The sequence below is a fragment of the Mytilus galloprovincialis genome, chromosome 10 (genome assembly GCF_965363235.1).
Source record: "Mytilus galloprovincialis chromosome 10, xbMytGall1.hap1.1, whole genome shotgun sequence".
Classification (NCBI taxonomy): Eukaryota; Metazoa; Mollusca; class Bivalvia; order Mytilida; family Mytilidae; genus Mytilus; species Mytilus galloprovincialis.
The window spans coordinates 35,336,853-35,362,251 of NC_134847.1; the positions used below are offsets into that span (position 1 = coordinate 35,336,853).

The following is a 25,399-nucleotide window of genomic DNA, read 5'->3' on the forward strand; positions in this document are numbered from 1 at the left end:
ATCATCTTCTTATTGAAAATCATACCACGTTAACAAATTAAATGGACATTCACATGGCGTCGCCTTATTGACAATCATACCACATCTCACTATTGACCATAATACGACATCTCCTTATTGAAAAAAACATACCACATCTTCTTATTGAAAATCTAACCAAGTTTCAGCATTGACATTCATATCACGTCACCTTATTTCAATCATACAACACTCATTATTGACAATCATACATCATCTTCTTATTGAAAATCATACCACGTTAACAAATTAAATGGACATTCACATGGCGTCGCCTTATTGACAATCATACCACATCTCACTATTGATCATAATACGACATCTCCTTATTGAAAAACATACCATATCTTCTTATTGAAAATCTTACCAAGTATTGACATTCATATCATGTCACCTTATTGACAATCATACTGCATCTCAATATTGAAAATAAAAGTACTCTTCTTATTGACAATCATACTACATCTCTTTATTGAAAATCATATCACATCTTCTATAGACATTCATATCACATCTCATTATTGACAATCATACAACATTTTCTAATAGACAATCGTACCGCATCTTTCTATTGACAATAATACCACCTCTTCTCTTTGAAACTCATAGTACGTCGTCTTATTGACAAATCTCCTTATTGATAATTATGACCGAATATCCTTAATTGACAATCAGGACCGAATCTCCTTATTGACAATCAGTGTTGACAATCATGTCCAAATCTACTTATTGACAATCATGACCGAATTTCCTTATTGACAATCATAATCAAATCTCCTTATTGACAATCAGGTCCAAATCTCCTTATTGATAACCATGAACAAATTACCTTATTGACAATCATGACCGAATCTCCTTATTGACAATAATGTCTAAAGCTCCTTATTGATAATCATTACCGATTTTCCTTATTGACAATCATGTCCGAATCTCCTTATTGATAATCACAAAAACGTATTTAATGCGTATTGATTATTTTTCTTATTTTACATTGCCTAACTTCCTCATATACGCACTACCAACATCTTCTTTATCTTCCTTATTGCCAAATATGTCCAAATCTCCTTATTGACAATCATGGCCGAATCTCCTTATTGACAATCATGTCCGAATCTTCTTATTGATAATCATGTCCGAGGCTCCGTATTGACAATCATGACCGACAATCCTTCTTGATATCATACAACGTAGTTAGGTATTGATTAGTTTTATTATTTTGACATTGCCTAACTGCCTCATGTACGAAATACCAACATCTTCTTTACTTAACCTGAAAGTCTCATGTTAATTTTGTCATTAGTGTGATGTCTCGTATGCGTGTAACGCATTTCCTTGTTTATTTTTACTGAACTGTCTTTTTAACAGACATCTTCAAATTAAGGGGGAAGAACTGGTATATGGGAGACAACTTTTACACATGTATTGAAAGTCATTAGTGTGTTTTAACATAGCAGTAAATTAAACAGTGATCAATCATTAATGTTGTTTACATTTGGCTGTGAGAATGATGCAGCCAGATCCAGTAAGCTGTACATGTTTGACACAACCAAACATTAAACTAAAGAACATCTTCTTTCAATGATATGAATGAGAAGGTAGAAAATTATCATTCTTACATAAAACGCGTAAAAAAAAACCACCAATGAACTGAGTCTGAGGAGTTCTGAAGCAACTATACTGACTAAAACACCTTGTGGTATCATATAGAAAAAAATCTTGGAAGTTTTTGGAAATTCGATTTGAACATAGTCATACGAATTAAGGATGCTCGCGGGTATAAGATTTTTAGAAAAAAATTAAACATTTATTTTTCATTACAAATTTTATTTATTGCCTTAAGTAGTTGTTACTTTATCTTATGGTAAAAAAATCATCCCAAAAAATCAATTCGTGTTGGCCCCAGGTGACTTTAAAATGTAGATATCATTGAAACCGCTCCAAATTATCTCCCTTTGGTGCAAAAATGACATTTTTTGGCATTAAAATTGAAATATCGTTTTTAACTCATCGGTGACCTATATTTTTATTGTTGTTTTCGAATTAGCTGTACATAAACTAAATAATTGTAAACTTTAAGCGATTTCTGTAATTTAGTTCTTTTTTTATTTCGATATTACCGCTATTTCCCCTATTACTTCAACGGAAAAAAATGACATTAACAAAAATGTATGCTTCTTTCGAAGGCAGCGTAAATGAACGGTGACCCCATTGTTTTATTTCATTTTTCTATTAAGTATAAGATAAAGTTTATTTATCGAGAAATATAGCGAAATCCTATATTAAATACAAACAAATTATTTAGACCCGCGAGCTTCATTAAATAATAAAGATATTTGGTTTTAGTGCTAAGTCATTGATACAGAGTTTGTGTTTACTGATTGTGTTTTTTTTCCCAATATAAAAGTACTATTCTAGAAGATATTATCTGAACATCAATCCTAGTACAAGTATATGCTAATAGATAATCTACATTAACATTACTAAGTTAGTGACAGACTGTCAAATTCGACGAATTCTGATAGCGTCTGCTATTGATGACAAGTAATTTTGTAGTCAGGGGGGGGAAACCAACATAAGTTGTGATTAAAAATTATGTCAACTCGTCCCAAAGATAGTTGTCCCATACTGAATATTACAGTTTTTCATTATGAAATCAATTAGAATTATTATTGGGACAGTACTCCTTTGACTATTACACATTAAAAGATTGCAAAGACAGTTTGTAGGATTTTTTGTAAGGGGAAAAATGAGTTTTCTCCCAAAATTCTACTTTCTTCGTTTGCCTTTTTAGCTAACTTGTTGAACATTTTTGAAAATTTCAAACGGTCAAATTCGATAAAATTTTGTAATTCTAAAGATTAATAACCAATAAATGTTTATACAATTTTTTGCAGGAATTAAACGACAAAAATGTTTTCTGGCTAAATTTGAAAAAAATGTGTTATCTGAGCGTGCCAGACTTTTCGCAGTATAAATTAATAAAAAAAAATTTTTTTACATTCAGACTATTTTAATTACCATGATGTTTCAGATTTTAACTGGTCATCTTCAATATTACCTACACATAAAATAACACGGTGAATCTGCTAAAGACTTTGGCAGATGATGCATGGACCCCTACCTTTTCAATGATGTAAATAGAAGAAAAATTAAACGAGAGGATAATTTTGGTGTTACCAAGGCCTACCCCCTTAAACTGTCTTTGATATTAAGGTATCCGGCCCATAATTAGCCAATATACAACAAGCAAAATAATTTACATTTTTATTTAGGATTGTAAGTAGGGGAGTCTAAGAGTTCTTACTATGAAATAAATATCCGCAAAATATTTGAGGTTAACAGCAGAGCTGGGTTACAGTGCCCCCCTTTTTTGTCCTCAAATACCAAATAAGGGGTTCAAATAGTATGTAATTTTAAGAAATCTATATAGTATAATTTACTAATCTATCTTTTAAAAGGAACCTTACATGTAACCTTGTAAAATTAAACATACAAAATAAATTGTTTTTTTGCTTTTCTATTTTTAGAACTGTGTTATTGTTACTAATAATAGAAAAAGGAGAAAAGTATAAAATTTGTCAATTTTATATCTTCACTAGTTCAAAAGTGAATATTTTAGCAGAGCATTGAAAATGACATTTAAATTAACTTTATATATTGTTCCATCCTTAAAAAAATTTTTAGAAACTTTTACCTACCAATTTCGAGAAATTTTGATTTAGAATGTCAAGGTCACAGTTCGTAAATGGAGACTTGGTATCCCTGTTCTGATGTTTTTTGATATAATTTATGTAAATCTTTAGAAAAACTAACCATACTTCATATATTCTTATAATAAGAATAAACTATGCTATTTATGACATGTAAAGTTCAAAAGGTCAAAGGTCAAGGTCATTTTTGAAGCTAAAATCAACCAAAATCTCCTTTTTTGCTAAATTTTCAAAAGTGTATCTACCTTTTGGTCCCATAATCTTCACAACCTTTGTATATAAAAACCATTTGATGATATTCAAAAGATCATGGTTTGGTTTCAACCTTTAGGGGTCAACAGGTCAAAGGGTCAAGTAATTTTAGGAGCTAAAATTAGACAATGACCTCCTTTTTTGCTCAATTTTCTATAGTAAACTTACCTTTATGTACTGTAATCTTTCATTACATTTGTTAATTATAACTTTATGATATGCATTAGATAAAGGATTAGCTTCAACCTTGAGGTCAAAAGGTCAAAGGTCAAGGTAATTTTAGGACCTGAAATATGAACATTCTCTCCTTTATGCTCATATTTCAAAAGTATATAATAAAAAGAAGATGTGGTATGATTGCCAATGAGACAACTCTCTACAAGAGACCAAAATGACACAGAAATAAACAGTTATAGGTAACTGTACGGCCTTCAACAATGAGCAAAGCCTATACCGCATAGTCAGCTATAAAAGGCCCAAAATGACAATGTAAAACAATTCAAACGAGAAAACTCACGGCCTTATTTAAAAAAAAAATGATCAAAAAACAAATATTTTACACACAAACAAACCACAACCACTGAATAACAGGCTCCTGACTTGGGACAGACACATACATACATAATATGGCGGGGTTAAACATGTTGGACAATATTTATGGTTTTGCTACATGTTTTCGATTTTGTCCAATGTGCAACACCAGACATCACATGACAGCATTAGGGCTCAGACTGATGATGCATTTTCTTATATTTCACACCAGCATTAACTAGAGCTCATTAAAAAATACCCCATCATTCCTGTTCAACATTGAACTCAGTTAGGTTAATTATCTCCCATGAAATATTTCAGAAAGTGTTTATCCTACTTCATGCACATAATAAATAATAGAAATAATCTTCTTCAATGATATTAATAAACTCTATCACATTTCAATATTTATTTGTACATGAAGTATAACATGGTCATGAAGGTTCAAAGGATACATATAAATATTATCATATCTATATACACAATGTACAATCAATATTAAATCTTTTGAATATTAACATTGATCAATAAACCATGACAATGAGATCAAGATCAATCACAGTATACCAAATTAAGCAGACCTATTGCTTTTTGAATCTGATACATGGACTTGACCATGGGTACATAACGTTTTTCGCTGATCCATAAATGTGGTCAATGTCAAGGGAAAACAGATTTACTGACATGAGGAACTTTCAATTCATGCGCATTGCAAGTATAGATATCATATTATTCATAAGAGAAAGAATTAACATTAAAAACATTAATAAAAATTGCTGAGTTCAAAATATCTGTAATGCAGCAACAACTTTTCTTTTTAGTCTAAGGTTGGTCAAATCCCACACAATTCCTGTTATGTCTTCAGCCTCTGATGGTATTGGAAATTTTAGTACCACATTATATCAATACTGGCTGACAGTTTCATATTCTATCTCTTTGATATGAGAAATAACATCTTTCCTAACTGGAAGTAAAAAAGATAATTCATCACAAATTAATTAAAACTTTTAAATTTAGCATTCTGAAGAAGAAAAATATCACTATAGTATATGGTTGAAAGCAATCTGACTACCAAATATGTTTATGTGTTACAACACTGAGGGATGTTCCAGAAATTAATGTAGGGGGAGAGGGGGTCAGAAGACTCTTTTTATTTCACCCCCACCATGCATTATTTTTCATTTGTCATTTCAGTGCCTTTTATAGCTGAATATGCGGTATGGGCTTTGCTCATTGTTGAAGGCCTTACAATGACCTGTAGCTGTTAATTTCTGTGTCACTTGGTTTCTTGTGGAGAGTTGTATCTTTGGCAATCATATTACATCTTCTTTTGTATATAAATAGGGGTATTAAAAAAAAGATTGTAAAGTTCTAGATTTCTTTTTTCTTTTTTTTAATAGAAGTCATTGACTTTCAAATATACACTTCAGCTCAGGTGAATTTTGCTTTGTCCACCTGTCCACAGTGGGAGTGGGCAAACTTTCTAGCTTGTCAACTCTGTCCACCCATAGGAGTGGGCATGCAATTTCTTTTGTTTAATCAAAAGACTTGCAAGTACAATCAATTGAAAAAAGCAGATAACCATTAGATATCAATATTTTAACAAAAAAAGAGATTATAGCTGGAGTGGGCTGGTGGAAAAAGCAAAATCCACCCAGGCTGTTGTGTAGCACTGTTCAAACATCTAAAATACTAAAATTAAGAGGTCCAATTTGTCAGCCGTCATCGGGTAAACACGACAAATCAAAGAATTTAACTCTATATATAACTAATATAGGACAATGGTGTAGATTAAAAATTACACCACTCCAGACCCTTTTGTTTTCCACATAATTAATATTGCCAATAATTAACAAGTTCGGGGTCTTATCCAATACCGATACCAATAGTATATTCACCTGTTAGCTTTTACCTTATCTGTACGTTCCGCATTTGACAGGCGCACCACCAAACGGTGTATTTAGGATTTTGCTACACGGGTCATAATCAAAGGACTGACACTACTAAATTCAATCATTGTCAAATTGTTCCCTATTGTAGCTTTATTCAGCAATCAGCAAGACTTTCTAAGATAACTAATATAGGACAATGCTGTTGATTAAAAAAATACCCCATTCCTTGATAGCCTGGACCTTTTGTTTTCCAAATAATTAATATTTCCAATAATTGATAAGTTCCAGGTCGACAGTTTCAAACAGAAAGATTTGAAAGCAGAGAAAACTGTGTATCTTATAATCGACATGACTTTATCAGATGATAATACCAATTACTAAAATAAGGCTTAGGCATAGTTATATACTTTAATTCAGTCACGGACCCGCGATATCACGGGTGTGTACTTGTAATTGATTAAATGTTAGCTAACATACTCAATCAGTTGTTTCAAAGTCCATTACAATGAAGGATGTAGATGTATTCATTGGTCCCTCAACATTCGAAAATGTCTGCTTTGGTGTGGCATTTGGTATCTGGTGGATATATCTGCATCTTGATCTCACAGGCTAATTTCTACAAGAAGTAAATTATATTTTAACAAATATGTAAACAGCAGAGTAATCTGAGTTCACTTAGTAATAGGCATTTTTAGTTTGATAATGGGTAATTTTTTAATAAAGTTCAATCTAGTATATCCCTGTCACATTCTGTATGTGCCTGTCCCAAGTCAGGAACCAGTAATTCAGTAGTTGTATTTTAATGCTGTATAACCAATAATTCAGCAATTGTATTTAGTCTTCTCCTTTGAATTGTTTAAATTTATAGCTGATTATGTAGTATGGGTTTGTCTTATTGTGTAAGGTTGTATGGTGACTTAAAGTGGTTCCTTTATATGTCATGTGAAGTACATGTATTGGGGAGAGTTTTCATATTGGCAATCATACCACATCTTCTTGTTTTCAAAATGGCTTTGTACCAATGCAAGCATTATGAATATTTTATCCAACTTTATAGATTTAATTTTCAAACTCTATCCATTATAAGATACATCATGGACAAATAGAGAAACAAATAGACTAAATTTTCTGATAGTACTAAATAGTTATCAGCTTTTAAACAGGTTAGATAACTCTCTAATACATGTAAACATGTAACATGTACATATGTGTTCATGTTTCATATCTATCTTTAGTAAAGACAAGGCATAATATACATGATACATGTATAACAATTAACATGAACATGTATCTTAGAAAACTGCTCTATTTATTACCTATGCCCGGCATCTGTGTTTGTCTGTGTATTAGGTAAATGTAGCATAAGTTCTCCACAGTCATTACCAAGGTTAATTAGCATCTCTGAAATTTAAAAAGTTCCTTGTCATCATTGATACATTGATCATGTACATACAGATATATAAATGTAAATGAAAATTAGTTATACAATGCTAATTGTATCTATATATAAGTTAAGTTCAGACATGTTTCAAATAATTTTAGGTACAACCATTTATTTCATTCATTTAAATAAATCAATGACACTACAACAATTGACAACAAAATTGCTATCAATCTGAACACAAAAAAACCCTGTGTATTAGTTAATGAAAATACACACGATTAGTCTTTATACATGTATCATGTTTGATTATTTACTGACCCCTAATCTACATTTAAATTAACAGTGACAGATGGCAGAAATACATATATACAACTGTACAAATTACAAGGTACATGTATCTTCATGATCATATAAATGAAAGAAGAGTAATACATGTATGCTACATTTCTTGGGATGATAATCAAAAATATCTCAGATAATCTGCTACTTACCTAATCAATTGTGTTTTGTAGGTTTGGAGGGATTAATGTCACATCTTTAACAAGAATGGTTTCTCTAAAAAATGAAATATAAATTTCTGTTACAAAAATGTTCTTTATTTAGATAGCACATAGATAAGGAATGTATATATGTAGCAGTACAATGTACATGTACATCATTTGTACATGTATGTATGTACAAATGATGTTTGTTAGTTTATAATACAAATTTTCTTACCAAATATAATAAAGTGAAAACTGGACATATATTAAAAAACACATACATTTTATAATAAAATAATATTTGTTGTAAAAATGCTATTTGCCAATGTACATGTACATGATGTAATAAAAAGAATAAATAATCAAAGAATTCAAATATTGAAAAGCTTTACAACCAAGTACCTTACAACGCTGAAAATTTACCCAGGGACAATGCACCTTGATGAACTTGTGTCTTATTCGCTCAGTCGTTGAATATTTGTCTGTATTTAAATTTTCGACTAGTTATTGTATAAAAAAAATTAAGTATAGTATGGATATCAGATTAAAATGGGAAGTACATGTACATTGTTTTGTACATGTAAAGTATCAACTTCTTCTTACATTCATAGAAATGAAACAGAAAAAACTCCCAGATATATACATGTCTTTCTTTCTTTCGTGTGTATGAGCTTCCTATCTAAGGAACACCCCATACTGGGTAATCAGGAGTATTTACAGGAGTGGGTAAATCAAAGATTTATTTTGTATTTTTGAAGAGTATATATGAACGTTCAATTGTTTGTTTGCTCTTCGTTTATGTTTCTTTGTATCCTACATCGTGTACATGAGCATTTGACTTTTAATCAAATACTGATTAAATTATTAGATGATTTTTAGATGGATATTATTAAATATATTAATATAGTCATGCTACTAAGTATATACATGTATCAATTAATTAGTGTTGTGGCAGTGTCTGTGTCAATGTGACAAGTTTAACAGCCATTGATGGTTCATGCTACATGATGATCATACATGTACATTGTATGTGTACCATGGCAATTCAACTTTTGATCATGTTGAAGGGTAGCCTTGTTTTGAATCCCTCAATTATCTGATGGCATGCATGTTTTCCTATTTAGTTCTACTGCACTTTTGTTTAATGCTTTCTTGCAATTGTTATCAATATGTTTGTATTTGTTTTTTGCCTTGACTTGGGTGGTTTGTTCCTCAATTTTTACAAAGATATAAACTGACCGACCTGGATTATTTTTTAAATAATCATTTTTTTCATACATGTATCTAGTTTAGATTACTATGACATCTAACGGCTGTTTTGCCAGACAAGCTGGTGTCGTGGGGCATAATTAACATGACAATGTTGTCCAACTCGGATTTAAAATGTTTGGATTTGTAAATGCAAATTACCTGGCACCTGCTCAAAGTTTTACACTGAAGCTTGGCATCAGCTTGGCCTTTGGTTTACTAGGTTCTCCATGTTAGGAACCATAAGAAAGTCGGTTCAATTCCATCCAGATATACACTTAACATATGAATACAGAACTTTAAAACATAAAAATGAACGATCCATTCAAATCGTCTCCCAGAGCAGATCGCCAGATGAAAAGGACAAGTGCGTGTCAGATGTGTTTACTTTCCTTCTATCAACTAATCTTCCTATGCCGGTACAACATATTTGACAACCAGTTGCATCCAAACTGCACACATTATTTCCGCATCACGATAAGACGAAGAGACTTAAATCGGCGTACTATTTTCGGTAAAACGCCTTCGTCTGTCTTGGCATCCGACCGAGTCGTCCATATTTGTTTACCATAACTTCTGTTTCCGGATGGTCAAAATTGGACAATTTATAGAAAAAATGAGCGTTTACTCTATAGTTAATGAAAATATACTTCAATTAAGCCTTTCTGATATTTTAATCGTCATTTTAAAAATAAGAACTATACTTTCGCTTACTAGGCGGAAAATATCGAGGTGTTGAAAAAATTTACACCTCGGTAAACTCCGGAAAATTTTCCATAAATCTTTATTATGGGTCGGATACCTTAAGTCGGGATGTTGTCTGACATCTCCTTTTATTTATACGGAACTGTCATTATATACTTTTTTTCGATGAGTTGCTGTCTCGAAAACATATGACAGACATTTACTATTATTCACATGGAACTGTCCTTAAATCTATTTTGCAGATGAATTGCTGTCTCATAACTTTAATTTGTGGTATATCTATACCAACGAAATCCACCAAAACTTGTACCCCACGAATAATAATGAATCCTTAGAAGTTTAAATTTTCTGTATAATCTCGATAAGATGTCGTCGAGTCTCGGGTCCAATACAGCTAATCTCAAATCTATAACAGGGCCAATACAGAAATTGTCAGTTAATAACACTATAAATTAATTTTAAACACATCTTAATTAGATCACAACAATTTATATAATTCAATTAAAATAATATTTGTAAACGAGATGAAGAAAATGTTGAGTAAGGTTAAAAAGGGTCAACCTTCATGTCTTATTATTTAACGTCATACAAAAAGGCTTCATTGGATGGATTTGCAACTAACAATTCATTGGTAGACGTGTCATAATGCAGAGCTAATGGGACACACAGTCCATCTTCACTTGATAGGATTTGTCTGTAGTGTTGTCCATCAGCAGAGATAACAACCACATTGCTAGTATTACCTCCCACTACATACACGTTACCATCATTGTCTACAGAGACACCTTGTGGATAGCGCACAACACTTTCATCACAGAACGTCCACAGTATGTGACCATGGTAATCACAGCAGGTTACGCTGTTATTGAAATTTGTGTAGAACAATTTGTCACCGAATGTTGTAATGTACGCAAGATCTGAAAGATTGGTATTGTTAACATTGGTAATTGTTTCGTCATTCAGACTGATCATCTGTATTCCTTTATCTCTGGCACAATATATTAAATATCCATCTGTGTATGCTACTCCACCATTATATGAATCAACTTTTATTGATTTCGTCTTTGATTTCTTCTTTAAGTCGATTATATTAATCTGATTTGAAAAGCCGGAAGTTACAGCAATAGAATCATCACCAATAAATACAACATCAAACGTGCTACCAATGTTCTTTATCTCAAAATCTTTTGATCCGTCAGACTTTAGTACTGTTAATTTATTGCCTATATAAGATAATAGTACCATCCGATCACCAGGAAGCAATGAACAACCAGAAACATGTGACAACTTTGTATTGATACGTTTCTTTAATGTCAGAGTCAGGTTGTCGATATCTCTGGTTGGAAGAGTGACCATAATCTGGGCTTGTCTGTCTTTCCGTTTGTGAATCGAAAAATCACATGGATCAGAACAAACATATATTTCCCCAAACTTCTGCACGCTATCTGTGATTTGTTGCAAAGACTTGTTTATCTGACATGAAATATTGACTTGATTTGTGGAGTCACTTGTGGCAATCGATTTGATAACTTTTTCTTCGCCTATAATATCTTTTTCGATATCTTTCATTGTTAAAAATGTTTGAAGTTCTGACGCATGATGTTTAATACTGGCAAAATTTTCTTGTACTTCAACGATCTCTTTTTCCTTCTTATTTAGAGAAGTTAACAATTTTTCTATTTTGCTTTTTTCTCTTTGTTCAACTGTCATTAGTTCTTTAATCAAGTCATCCTGAAGTTTATCAAGGTGATGATTAACGTTTATCCTGGTTTGTTTTATTGCTGCTTCAATTTCTCTTTTCTTTTTTTCTATAGATTTTAAATTTTCATTCCTGTTCGTGCTTAGTCGTTTAATATTCTCGACGACTTCCTGCAGGGTTTGTTCGATTTCATTAAATGCGTTTGACGTTTTTACGTTTTTTATTATTTCATTTATGTCGGTTAAACCTTTACAATCGTTGTGAGATTTCACACATTTCTTACAGCAAGGATAATCGTGTTTTACACAGAACAGCTCGTATTTCTCTTTATGAAGTTTGCACGTCTGAGAGATTTGCAGGACTTCGGTGGGTAAGTTTTTGTATTTGGCGATAGAAACGGTTTCATGGTTTTTTGATGCCTTGGAAACCGCATGATGTTTCTTACAATCTCCACATAGTCCTTCGTCACATTCGGAACACCATACTACTGAAGGTTTGGTAATCTGAAGATTTTCACAAACACCACAAATACCCCAATTGGTGGCCATCATCCTAAAATAGATTGCATGTACTTACATGAATACTCTAAACATATTCTGAAATGTCTCGCATACTTTATTGGTTATAATTTAATTTATTTTTAAGGCCTTTAATATTAATATAAAGTTCAAGTTTCATTTAAATTCAATATCATTATTTTTACGAGCTTATGTTCAGAAAATGACATACACAACATAAGAGGTGTTGGCCTACTAAAGCTTCTGACCACCGAGTCAATAACTCTATGTTTGTAGCATGCTGAGCGAACTAACAGCAAATACCAGTTTTCGTAAATATTTGTGCTCGATAATGAGTAATTCACTGCGGTAACAACCATCTTTCCAATCACCGCATACTTGTCGTTTTTATAATTTAATAAGCATACGATCCACATCAGGTTAGAAACACATATGTTTAACTTGAAACTGTATTCCCCAAAAACTACTCGACACACTTCGACTATAAAATTTAGAAGTTTTTCACATATAGTTTTTGTAATTCTTAAACACATAAAATGTTGTTAATCTTTATTTAAAGAGTATGAATGGTATAAATACAACATTAAATTTTAGAAAAGAAAGAAAAAGAAAATGACCAAAGTCTACCGCGTTCCGCCTTTTTTTTAATCTGTTAAGGAACAAGGATAATTACAAAAAAAAACTTTTTTTCGGTTATTGTCCTTGTAAAAACTTTGTATAATAATCTTAAAGAAATGAACGCTTCAAAGCTAATGTAAGGCAATTTCCGTTACAATTGTTTTTCCAAGGGGCATAACTCGTACTTCAGAAAATTACAAAACGGAATATTTTGAAACTTTGGAGGAATATATATAAGATGTTGTTGGGTCAAACCGGTCACATTTTACATGAAAATAATATAAAGGAAATCAATCTTTTTCTTAGTAGGTATCACACAGATTAGTATATACTAGTCAACAAAAGAAACAATCCACGGAAATGTATTTCCAAAGTTAAACGGGGTATATCATTCATTTTTCACGGAATAACTATGATAACATAATTGTTGCTTAAGGAATATTCAACAGGAAATTAGCTATGATAAAGTTTTTAAAAAGACGTGTGTTATTGAAGTAAATATAAGCGGACATGACAGCTCTTGTCCATTCGTTATTGATCTGTTTTGTTTTTTGATTTTGCCATGCTATAATGGACTTTCCGATTAAATTTTCTTCTGAGTTCAGTATTTTTGTTTGTTTTCTTTTTATCATTACTATGCAGTTTAACACCATGATTCACAGGTAATTCAAATATTTAAATAACTTGTGTGCTTTGATCCGATACCGGCATTTAAAGTCTTATTTGTCAACTTAAGCGTCGAGTAGATACAATTTCGTAACACGTCTATTAAAAATTTTCGATTGGCATTGCTTTTCACACTCGTATTAGATATTAATCATATAACCTACTGTATAAGTTTTAGAAAGTTCTGTCACAAATTGTACAATTGATTCCGCTGACAATGCGATTTTCCAATTAATGATTCTCAATGGCTTATACACATTCTATCTCTTTTTTAAATACATCATGTACATGATCAGAACTGCTTATATATCATGTTTTAACATATCTCACAAAACAACTGAAACGAAAGTTGCTCAAAGTAAAATAAAAAAAGTATAAATAAAAACCTACTACACAGTTAAAGTATGTGTGTTTGTGTGGATGTTTGTGTATAAAACAGAGATAAAACGATAAAATTACATACCTAATTTAGTCTTATAAATAGAACATTTCTGTGGAAAAGGAAGGTAAATGGTCACATGATTTAATGTTTCTAAGCCAGGGGAGATAATTCTATAGATATATAGAATAATGTTGTAAATATTTATCAAGTCAAAAGTGAATTATCTGTATCACATAGCTGATTAACCTGGTTTCTGTTTATAATCGTATGTCCCCTTTTTCATCAATCCATCCTATGATAATAATTTATAAAAAAATATATCTGAAGATTTAATTTTTTGTTCGTTATTGAGATTACATTTTTTTCACTATGTACGTGTATAAGTATTAGAGTGTGTTCTAATTCGGGTAACAAAACTCACGAAAGGTTGACCTTGGAAGAAATTTGGGTTTGTATGTGCATACTGATTTTTTTCTCGCTTTGCTATCTATTGGTGAAGGTATATCTTATGGATACAATTACATTCTATTATATCAGCAAACTTTGGCCTGCACTGTGGATGTTGATTAAATTTTAAAAAGGAAAGAAAAGATTTTCACACAGGCTTATTCACAAAAGTCGTATAGCTATAACTGTGTATCTTAAACATGGTTAAACATTGGATTTACTCTAACGCTGTTTTATTGTATCATATTATAGATATTTTACTAAAAGACTCTGCATGCAAAGTACGAAGAATTCGTTGGGTCGTATCATTAGGTTAGACATTTGATATATCGTTTGTAACTTCTGTTTCATTTTCGTTTTTTTATAAGTAATCAGACTATTTATTCTGATGAGGCGGACCTAATACAAAAGCTTCTTGAAAATAATGGAAAGAAGCAAAAGTCATTCGCGAACTTCACGTTCCGCTGAATAATGTTATACTCTAAAAAAAAAACACCTTAACATTTGTTGACTATGTTGACTGCGTCTATCCCATTTAGATCAAAATAAAAGATAAAATATATACACTTAAGTCTGCTTCATATATTGACTTTTATCTGGAATCAAACAATAAGAGTCGGTCAAAAATAAAATTTTACCACAACAAAGATAATATCGGTTTCAAAGCTATACATGTTTATGTTGATGTAGAACCATCCAAAGAGCCCCTGGATATGGAAGTTTATATGTCCTAGTTGGTACGTTTTTCCAGCAACTTTATTTCCTATCATGATTACCTTGGTGAATGGATATTACTTTCAATGTTTTACTGTACTTAAACAAAGATTTTAAATGGTGAAGTTAGATTCATTTTCAAAAAATTTGCAGACGATTGTATGAGCTGGTTGATTGTTATGGAATATCGGTGTCACAGACGACGACGAATATGACCCAATTATCGTTTTCTTCTATTCGAATGTGGCATCACATAATTAGACTTATCACCGAGTGTGTTTTTTAAATGAACAACAAGACATATCGATCAGGAAATGTGAAAGATCTACTGCTTAACCTTCGATCACAATCTTTGCAATTTTGCAGCAACATAAAAACTTTTGATTTTTCTACGCTATATACTACTATTCCCCATGCTCAGTTGAAAGATCGACTTCACCATCTCATAAAACAGAGCTTTTTCTATAAAAATGGGAATCGTAGATACAAATTTCTTGTTATGGGATACAATAATTCATATTTTGTTAAGAATCACACTGAATCTTCCAGAAAATATATTGAAGATGATATTATTAAAATGCTGGACTTTTTGATCGACAATATATTTGTTGAGTTTGGAGGATTTATATTTCAACAGACAGTCGGTATTCCAATGGGTACTAATTGTGCACCCCTGCTGGCTGATTTGTTTTTGTGTTCGTATGAAGCAGAATTTATTCAGAACCTTCTAAAAGACAAAAAGAAAAAGCACCTTGCGAAATTCTTTAATTTTACTTTCCGATATATTGATGATGTTTTATCATTGAACAACCCATACTTCAGCCAATACTTACATCTCATATATCCCAGTGAACTTGAAATTAAGGATACTACTGATACTAGAAGGACTGCTTCATACCTTGATCTTTTCCTCAATATTGACGTAGATGGACGACTTCACACGAAAATCTATGATAAACGGGACGATTTCAACTTCCCAATTATCAATTTCCCATTTCTCAGCAGTAACATACCCTCTCCCCCTTCGTATGGTGTTTACATATCACAATTGATACGTTATTCACGTGCTTGTTCACACTATACGGACTTCATATACAGGAGTGTGCTCCTTACGCAGAAACTGCTCCAACGAAGTTATGAGGAGGACAGACTAAAATTGACACTCCGTAAATTTTATGGACACCATCACGAATTGGTTGATCCATATGATGTCTCTTTAACCAAACTAGCTTAGGACATTTTTATCACATGGTAGATTGTGGTTTGTCATTATGTCGTCTAATCTTTTAATTACCAAACGTGACTTATTCCCGATTGTGACTGTTTTGCTGAATGTGAATTCGCATTACTATAAGACGTGTTTCTGTACTTGTTGATCCCAAATTCATGTATTTAGTTTACATGTATAATGTTATATTTGTAATTCTCATCGGATTTTGTCAAATGTGTTGACGTCTTTTTATTATATTTAGGTGTTACGGATAGAAAAATTAATCACCGCCTTTATTAATTATATTAAATTTTGTACGATTATTTACGTTTGAAGTTGGATTCATAACAAACTGGACATATATAGATATTACAGTTAATTGTTATTAATAAGTATTGCAATATGCATTTTGTTTAAATGAATTATCAGTATTTAGTTCTAATATAATCTTAAATCAATCCTAATTCTATCTCACTTTGATAGTTTTTCATATGTGACGTCAAGCTGTTTCTAAATTTCATAAATTCAAATGTGGCATAACGTTTGTGCCTTTTCGCCATCGTATGTGACGTCACATTTTTTTAATTACGTTGACGCCTGGACTGATTCGGGTGTGTCTATTCTGTGTTAAACTTTAATAGCATTATGTATTCGGGTTTAGTTTTCTGTAATTAGTTAATACTTCAGAATTCTATATATTCTAAATATACTTTATGTATATCTCTTTCATATTCATTTGATAAAATTTACTGTTTGCAATAGCATGAATTGTTCTATATAATAAGAATGTTCTTATCCCGGGCATAAAAACAATGCCGTATTTGGCGAAACCTTTTCAATTATTTATCTTCAGTGTTGTACAACTTTGTACTTTTTTCACTTTCGATCTTTTATATCTGGGCGTCACTTGTAAGTCTTGTGTGGACAAGACGGGTTTTTGGCGTATTGAATTTTAAACCTGATGCTTTTTGTTATCTATTAATCATGTTTTTCTTTGTCTAATATGTTCTTTTAATTTGTATTGTAGTCCTGTAATATTATGCTGTCATTTCAATGTTATATTTAACTTTGCCATTAAAGTGCGAGGTTTGGCATGCCACAAAACCAGGTTCAACCCACCACATTTATTCCCCTTTAAAAGTGTCCTGTACCAAGTCAGGAAGATGGCCATTGTTATATTATTGTTCGTTGCTGTGTGTGTTGCATTTTAACGTTGAGTCGTTTGTGTTTTCTCTTATTTTTGAGAAATTGAGATAAGACGTGGCACGGTACTTGTCTATCCCAAATTCATGTATTTGGTTTTCATGTTATATTTGTTATTCTCGTGGTGTTTTGTATGATGCTTGGTCCGTTTCTATGTGTGTTACGTTTCGGTGTTATGTTGTTGTTCTCCTCTTATATTTAATGCGTTTCCCTCGGTTTTAGTTTGGTACTCCGATTTTGTTTTTGTCCATGGATTTATGAGTTTTGAACAGCGGTATACTACTGTTGCCTTTATTTACCCTTCCGGACTTGAATGGTTTTCTTCGGGTTCGTATTGCTCTGTCATAAGATTTCCTTTTCATGTAATTGTTTTTGTTAATACTGTTGTTTGACGTTTGGTTGTTAGTTGACATGGTGTCGTCAGTTTGTCATCAATTAGTTTGAATGTTTCGTTGTTATCTTCCGCCTTTTCTTTTTAAATTACTGCTTTTTTTTTTATAATTTATCATTAACAGTGTGGATTCACATGATAGTTAATACATGCACAACAGGGAACGCTTACATTATCGACACACCATTCCTCACTCCTTTTGGAGTTCATATGATTTCCTTTGTTTACATTGATATGCCTCTACATATGTGATTGACCAGACTGAATACCAGCAAACTCGCGTTGACGAACTCGATCTACAATGTTTCACATTTTATCAATAAAAGTAACAAAAGTTTCAAAAGTCAAGACCAAACTACCGATAATGATAAATATCGTAGAAATTGAAATAAAAATTAAAGATCGATTTGTGGTTGGAAACATTTATTTTAATGAAGCAGTTAAAAAAACAGGGGTGATATCGATCCTACTTAAGAAATGCCTTGCTGCGTAGATATTTGCAAGTATAAATGTGACAGGATAAAGAATATCGTAACCTAACTGTTTTCTTTAGGTTATATTTTTTTAAGGATTTGAAATTATTAAAATTTAAAAATAAAATAAAGTATAATGCAAAAAAGTAAGTCATATTTTACCATTTGATGCAAGTTACATAATAATTATATATACTCGTGGCAGCTACATATATAGTTTGTTGTATCAAATTGTCCTTAGAATGTACATGTATTCTAGAGAAAAAAAATACACTTCGTGAGTTTTTTGTATGCTGTTATTATTCACGGTAGAGTCCATTGTGATTAACTTCCTCGTAATGAAAAGAAGATCCCAATACTAACAACCATAATCATCAAATTGGGAAAAAACATGGATCCATCTCCTTTAACTCCTGAAAATAACAGTATAAACTACAGATAATAATTAATATAGAAATAAAAGGAGAAAATCAATGTGTTTGTAATTTCAAGCATCAATTATATTCTATGTCAAGCTCACTTTATTTCACCAAAGTTTAAATATCATAAATCTATATATTTAAATTCAGGTAAAACAAATAAACTTTGAAAGGAAACTTTTTACGTCTACAGAAAAGGCATTTAATGCTGTTCTTGCATATCTTTCATGCGAATCACTTATTTAATATGTCAAATCGAAAAAAAACCATCGGTAGATTTAAAGTCTGGTATCTTATTCCAATATGGTGGTGAAAATTAAGACAAATATATTCAGAATTGTGTCTTCAATGCTCTTCAACATCTTTTGTTTTGTTGCCTTGTTTGCCCTTTCGATTCAAGAGCCACTAGTTGGTCTGTTGTGGACGAAACACGAGTCTGGCACACACTTTTATTAATTCTAGTACCCTTGCTGAATTGATAAGATACATCGTGTTGGTCAACTAATTCGTGTTGGTGACCATGACCATAATAAAGCGTTGACTTCAGTCGTTCTTTTTCATTTGTTTTTCAGGACAGTTTCATGTACAGAGCATATCCCTTATAATGAAGCCTGCATTCTATAAATATACATGTGCGTTCCTAATAACTTTAAATAATTTTTATATAAACGCTATAATAGTGAATGATACTCTACATAATATAAAAGGCCAAGTAGTGTGGTGATATATAGAGGCAATATAAGTATAAAAGAGGGACGAAAGATAACAAATGGACAGTCAAACTCATAAATCTTAAACAAACTGACAACGCCATGGCTAAAAATGAAAAAGACAAACAAACAACAGCACACACGACACAACATAGAAAACCAAAGAATAAACAACACGAACCCCATCAAAAAACTAGGGGTGATCTCAGGTGCTCCGGAAGGGTAAGCAGATCCTGCTCCACATGCGGCACCCGTCGTGTTGCTTATGTGATAACAAATCCAGTAAATAGTCTAATTCGGTAGGTCACATTCAGGAAAGGGAAGGGGATTGTAGTTACGACGTAAGGAACATATCCGATATCATTTGTGATACGGTTATTCCATAACGGTCAACCAACTCGTGATGGCGTCCGTAAAATTTACGAAGGGATGATTTCAACTTCACCATTTGGAACTCTTGGTTTAATAGCTTTCTTGTGAGCAGCAACCCTCTATCAAGAAAATCATGATAGGAAATGCAAACACGGGAAAATTGTATCAATTGGGAGATATATACCCCGTATGCAGTTGCTGCTGGAATGTTGCTACTTAGAAATGGAAAGTTCACAATTGGAAAGCTGAAATCATCTCTTTTGTCGTAAAGTTTTGTTTTCAACCGACCCTCATGGTCAATTTCTAGATGTAAGTCAAGAAATGAGGCCGACTTAACTGTATCTGTAGTATCCATTATCTCTAGCTCGATTGGATAGATGCGTTCCACATAGTCACCAAATTTTGAATTATTTAGTGAAAGAACATCATCTATATAGCGAAAAGTAGAGTTAAAGGATAGTGCTAACTTCTTATCTTTCTTCCTAAGAAGTTCCTGCATGAAGTCAGCCTCATAATAATAAAGAAACAAGTTGGCAAGTAGAGGGGCACAGTTTGTTCCCATTGGAATGCCGACAGTCTGTTGAAAAACACGTCCTCCGAGCGTAACAAATATGTTGTCAATAAAAAAATCAAGCATCTTGATAATATCAGTTTCAGAGAATTTTTTGTTCGAATCAGAGTGATCCTTTGCAAAGTAGGATTTATCCCTCCCTAAGATAAGATACTTGTATCTACGTTGGCCATTCTTTTTTTATGAAGCAAAGCAATACCAACTCTTTCAATTTGTCTTTTAGTTTGGAATGTGGAATACTAGTGTACAGAGTAGAAAAGTCAAATGTTTTAATACTGTTACAAGATGAAAGTGAGTTAGATTGTATGTACTCTAAAAGATCTTTGGAATTTTTAAGTATCCACATCTGATTCACGCCCCCTCTAGAATAGGCAGTTTCACAATAACTTTGAAGCCCGTCTTTGATTGCTGATAAAATAAATATTAATATTTTAGAAAGAGGTTTCGTGGAGCACTTGGAAGACCCAGCAATATACCGTTGTTTGTAAGGACACTTATGTAGTTTAGGTATCCAATACAGTGATGGCAGATCCAGTTCTTCATCTTTGGTTGAAAATCCAAAGGATTTCCTCTTTGGTAAGTGTCATGAGGGTATATGTTGAGTTTCCAAGTGAATTGTCAATACCTAATTCGTTTATCAAGCAGTTTCTTAATTCTGATTTGTATCAACGACCTCACTGCCTTAATCCATTCGAAAAGAGTGTCTACGTCTTTCTTCTCGCGCTTAGCCCATTGCCTGGCATAATCCTCAACTGAATCCATCAACTTTTTAATGTTGAATTTCCAATTGATGGATTTAGGCTCACGATATTTCGGACTTTTCGATAACACATTTCGTAGAGAAGTGTTATTAACAATGTTGAGGTCACCGGTAATAACGTGGCCAACGGGATTATATGTGAATTGGGAACTAGCACAAGTGCAATCGGGAGGTTTAGACTTGAAGTCGTCAATATCGAGATCCTGCAAAACGTGTTTGTAATTGAAAATTTTAGTTGCAATAGGTTTGGTATAGGTATAAGAAATGATTGGTACAGACTGGTCTTTGAAATTAGGAGGTATTTTCGATTGAACTAATTTATGATGAAGGATATTGCCTAAGTTGACGCCATCGATACCTTTGTTGACAAAGGAAAGATTAAGGAAAGATCTTTTCTCTTTTTCATCTTTGCCAATGCGGACTGGCTTGAAAAGTCTGTGACTTGCAATATCCGACATTATAGCTGTAATTTTGTATAGGTTTGAATGAGGGTTTGTAACAGTGGATTCCAAACATAAATTGAACAGAGAATGAAGTTTTGAAAGGGGTAATGAATAAAGTTTCGTGCGAATGTGATGAATACCTAACGGCTTTTGTATAAATGGCAGCAAGTCATTAATAGATACATCATGCAGAGAAGGTGGTGTATAATGACGATGACCATGACTGCGTCTACGTCGAGGAGTCGAGTTGAAAATATTCATCACATTAACCGAGTTACACGAAGGACAAGATAGAATACCTATACCATCAATTTTGTCATTGCAACCATAAGGTGTCGGAGTTCCCAATTGTCTAATCCAGTAGTCCTCTTTTTGTCTACGGAGAGTTGTTGAAAGATTAGGATTGTTAGAGCTATGGTATATCTTTTCGATAATGCGAACTGCCATGGAAACGATGGAATGATCGGGCTAATTGAAATGCTGGTATAGAATATCGTTAACATTGAGGTTAATGTCTGATCTATGACCGCACATACGTTTGTTAAGCCTTCCTTTCGTTTCACCGACGTATACCAATCCGCAAAAGTTGCACTCTAATCCGTAGACGACATTTATCGATTTACAATTCAGATCATCGTAACTTCTGGTAAAATATGACTTCTTGGTCAAATTGCTAGTGAATTCAGCATCTGTAATTAAAATTGAACAAGTTTTGCAGCCTTTGGTCTCACATTTCGAAATGTGACAGTGTTGTACTGTGTCATCAAAAACCAAAATGTCTTTGAGGAGAACTGAACATGGCTGTATATGTGTAATATTGCCACTAGGACGATGATCTGAATGAGTCATGTTTGTGTTATTTGTCATGTCTGGTGATGAGGGGACACCTGCCGTATCAGACAACACCGTGTCCATGGTGACGTCTGTTTCGGACCTTTTTATACTGGTCGACGTCCCAGCCAGTTTCCTGTTAGATCTTCGTAAATTCATGCAATTGTAGTTTTGCTACTGGGCGGATGATGTCCTCGGGGACAAAATGTCCACCAGCAGAGACATCGACCCAGTGGTTATAAAAGAGGGACGAAAGATACCAAATGGACAGTCAAACTCATAAATCTAAAACAAACTGACAACGCCATGGCTAAAAATGAAAAAGACAAACAAACAACAGCACACACGACACAACATAGAAAACCAAAGAATAAACAACACGAACCCCCCAAAAAAACTAGGGGTGATATCAGGTGCTCCGGAAGGGTAAGCAGATCCTGCTCCACATGCGGCACCCGTCGTGTTGCTTATGTGATAACAAATCCGGTAAATAGTCTAATTCGGTAGGTCACATTCAGGAAAGGGAAGGGGATTGTAGTTACGACGTAAGGAATATATCCGATATTATTTGTGATACGATTATTCCATAACGGTCAACCAACTCGTGATGGCGTCCGTAAAATTGTACGAAGGGATGATTTCAACTTCACCATTTGGAACTCTTGGTTTAATAGCTGTTCAATAGTCATAAATCGAATTATACTAAAACAAATGCGAGTCACAAAACCAAAACAGAGGGAAACCCATACTGCAAAATTGAAATTTTCGTGGAGGATTGAATTTCATTTATTACGTGTAAAGAATATATCCACGAAATTAAAACCCCCACGAAAATTTAGCCGGCATATAAAACCACTTACATTTAAGGAAACCACGTTAACTTTGTAGAATTCGTTTTAGTTTAATTCGATTTATTACTACAACACTACAAGTATTGTACACGACTATAACATTTCGTTGCGATGACATATGCAAATTTTATACTTCTAATAATCAAGTATTTCCTTGTGGAAAAAAACTCTTTTGCTTGGTAAATGATCATGATGACTGTCGACTGTTTTAAAACATCGTATGTATATCCTTGAATATAGAAGTATCAATAATTCTATTCGTTTGTTATTTTGTTTACAGTCTTTTTCATACTAATATATCAGCGCTGGATGCTTTGAGTCAGACGTCCTTTGATATGTATTTTCATGTAAAAAATGTGTATGATGGGAATGAGTATATCGGATACGAAGTTAAAGAGCATTACAAACAAAATAAATCTGATTTAAAAATGTCTACGGCAATCTATTACTAGGGGCGAATAAACGTTAGTGTTTCGTTGTTTGATATATTTCAAAATTTTATAAATAGCACATCTGAAGAATAGCAAAATATCCATGATAATTTAGGTCAAAGTGTAAAAAAAATTAAACACGATTAAAACCAAACAATAATAAAAAAGAAAAACGCATAAAATAAACACACGACCGAACTACTGGCTCCTGACTCGGGATAATTAGTTTCTTTCTAAGTATTGCCCGTATCATAAACACACCACCGAACTACTGGCTCCTGACTCGGGATAATTAGTTTGTTTCTAAGTATTGCCCGTATCATAAACACACCACCGAACTACTGGCTCCTGACTCGGGATAATTAGTTTGTTTCTAAGTATTGCCCGTATCATAAACACACCACCGAACTACTGGCTCCTGACTCGGGATAATTAGTTTGTTTCTAAGTATTGCCCGTATCATAAACCATTTTGATTAAGCAATAAGTAGTAAATGCAGTTAATTTTATGGGTAATGCAAACATTGGTAATGACTGTATAAGTTAACAGGGTTGTTATCGATATGAATCACGGTTTCAAAGTTTTTAGCGATCCAAAGTCTGAATTCTTTCATTGAACGCGAAAAAATAATATGTATCTAGGTTACCGTACATGAATTATATTGAAATTTCGGTTTGAGATTAGTTTTATTAAATTTATTACATGCTAACCTTTTTTTCGATATCTTCATAATAAAAACTGCAGCGATTTTTTTTTTTGATTTTAAAAATCCACGAGTTTAACCTTAATTTCTTTTTCAGTTATCAACATGTTTACGACAAAAGTCAACCTTTATAACAATTTGTTTATTCTTCTGTTCTCGTTATCAAACAAATCGGTTATCTCTTTTGTTAAGTATACGTTGTCGTCTACTCGAGTTTCACTATGTCTCCTTTTATAAAGTCAAGGGTAAAAGATAATACCTCGCATTCTTAATATATGTAACAAATCATTTATGATCACTGAACCTGTTGCGGGCTATTGAGAGATAAGATAAAATAACCATTTCAACAACTCCTTGTCTTTTTACATGCGACTTATTCAAATATAACAAATGAAACAGGGTGTCACATTTTAATTGCAAACGTATATATTTCAATTTTACGTTTTGTAGATTTCTTCATTGTTTATAAACACGGCGTTGTAATTTTTTCATGACACCCGTTATATAGCAGTTTTCGTAGGCTGGTGTCGTCTATTTTTGTTATAATATGAATAAATTGTGTCATTGTGTGTCGTACCTGAGTCTGTTATAGCATACAAACAACATGAGTTTGTTCATTGTTGAAGGCTATGTGATAATCTGTACAAAAATATACCTTTGTACATTAGGTGTTATTTGTTGTTATGTCAATCATGCTATATGTGTTTATTGTAATACTGAATGGGAAATATACTATAACATAACATGTTGCTACAATAACATACC

General features: G+C 32.7%; 2 long non-coding RNA genes across 2 annotated transcripts in view; both read right to left on the bottom strand.

Moving 5' to 3' along the window:
• The window catches only part of LOC143047462 (uncharacterized), a 233,588-nt gene that overhangs the window by 27,982 nt on the left and 180,207 nt on the right, over positions 1 to 25,399 (bottom strand). The window lies entirely within an intron of this gene.
• Positions 4,979 to 14,241, bottom strand: LOC143047460 (uncharacterized). The gene is made up of 6 exons (XR_012969561.1): positions 14,187 to 14,241; positions 9,680 to 12,473; positions 8,279 to 8,342; positions 7,720 to 7,804; positions 6,881 to 7,019; positions 4,979 to 5,475 (listed from the first exon to the last, which is right to left on the bottom strand). It is a non-coding gene; the product is annotated as an uncharacterized LOC143047460 (long non-coding RNA).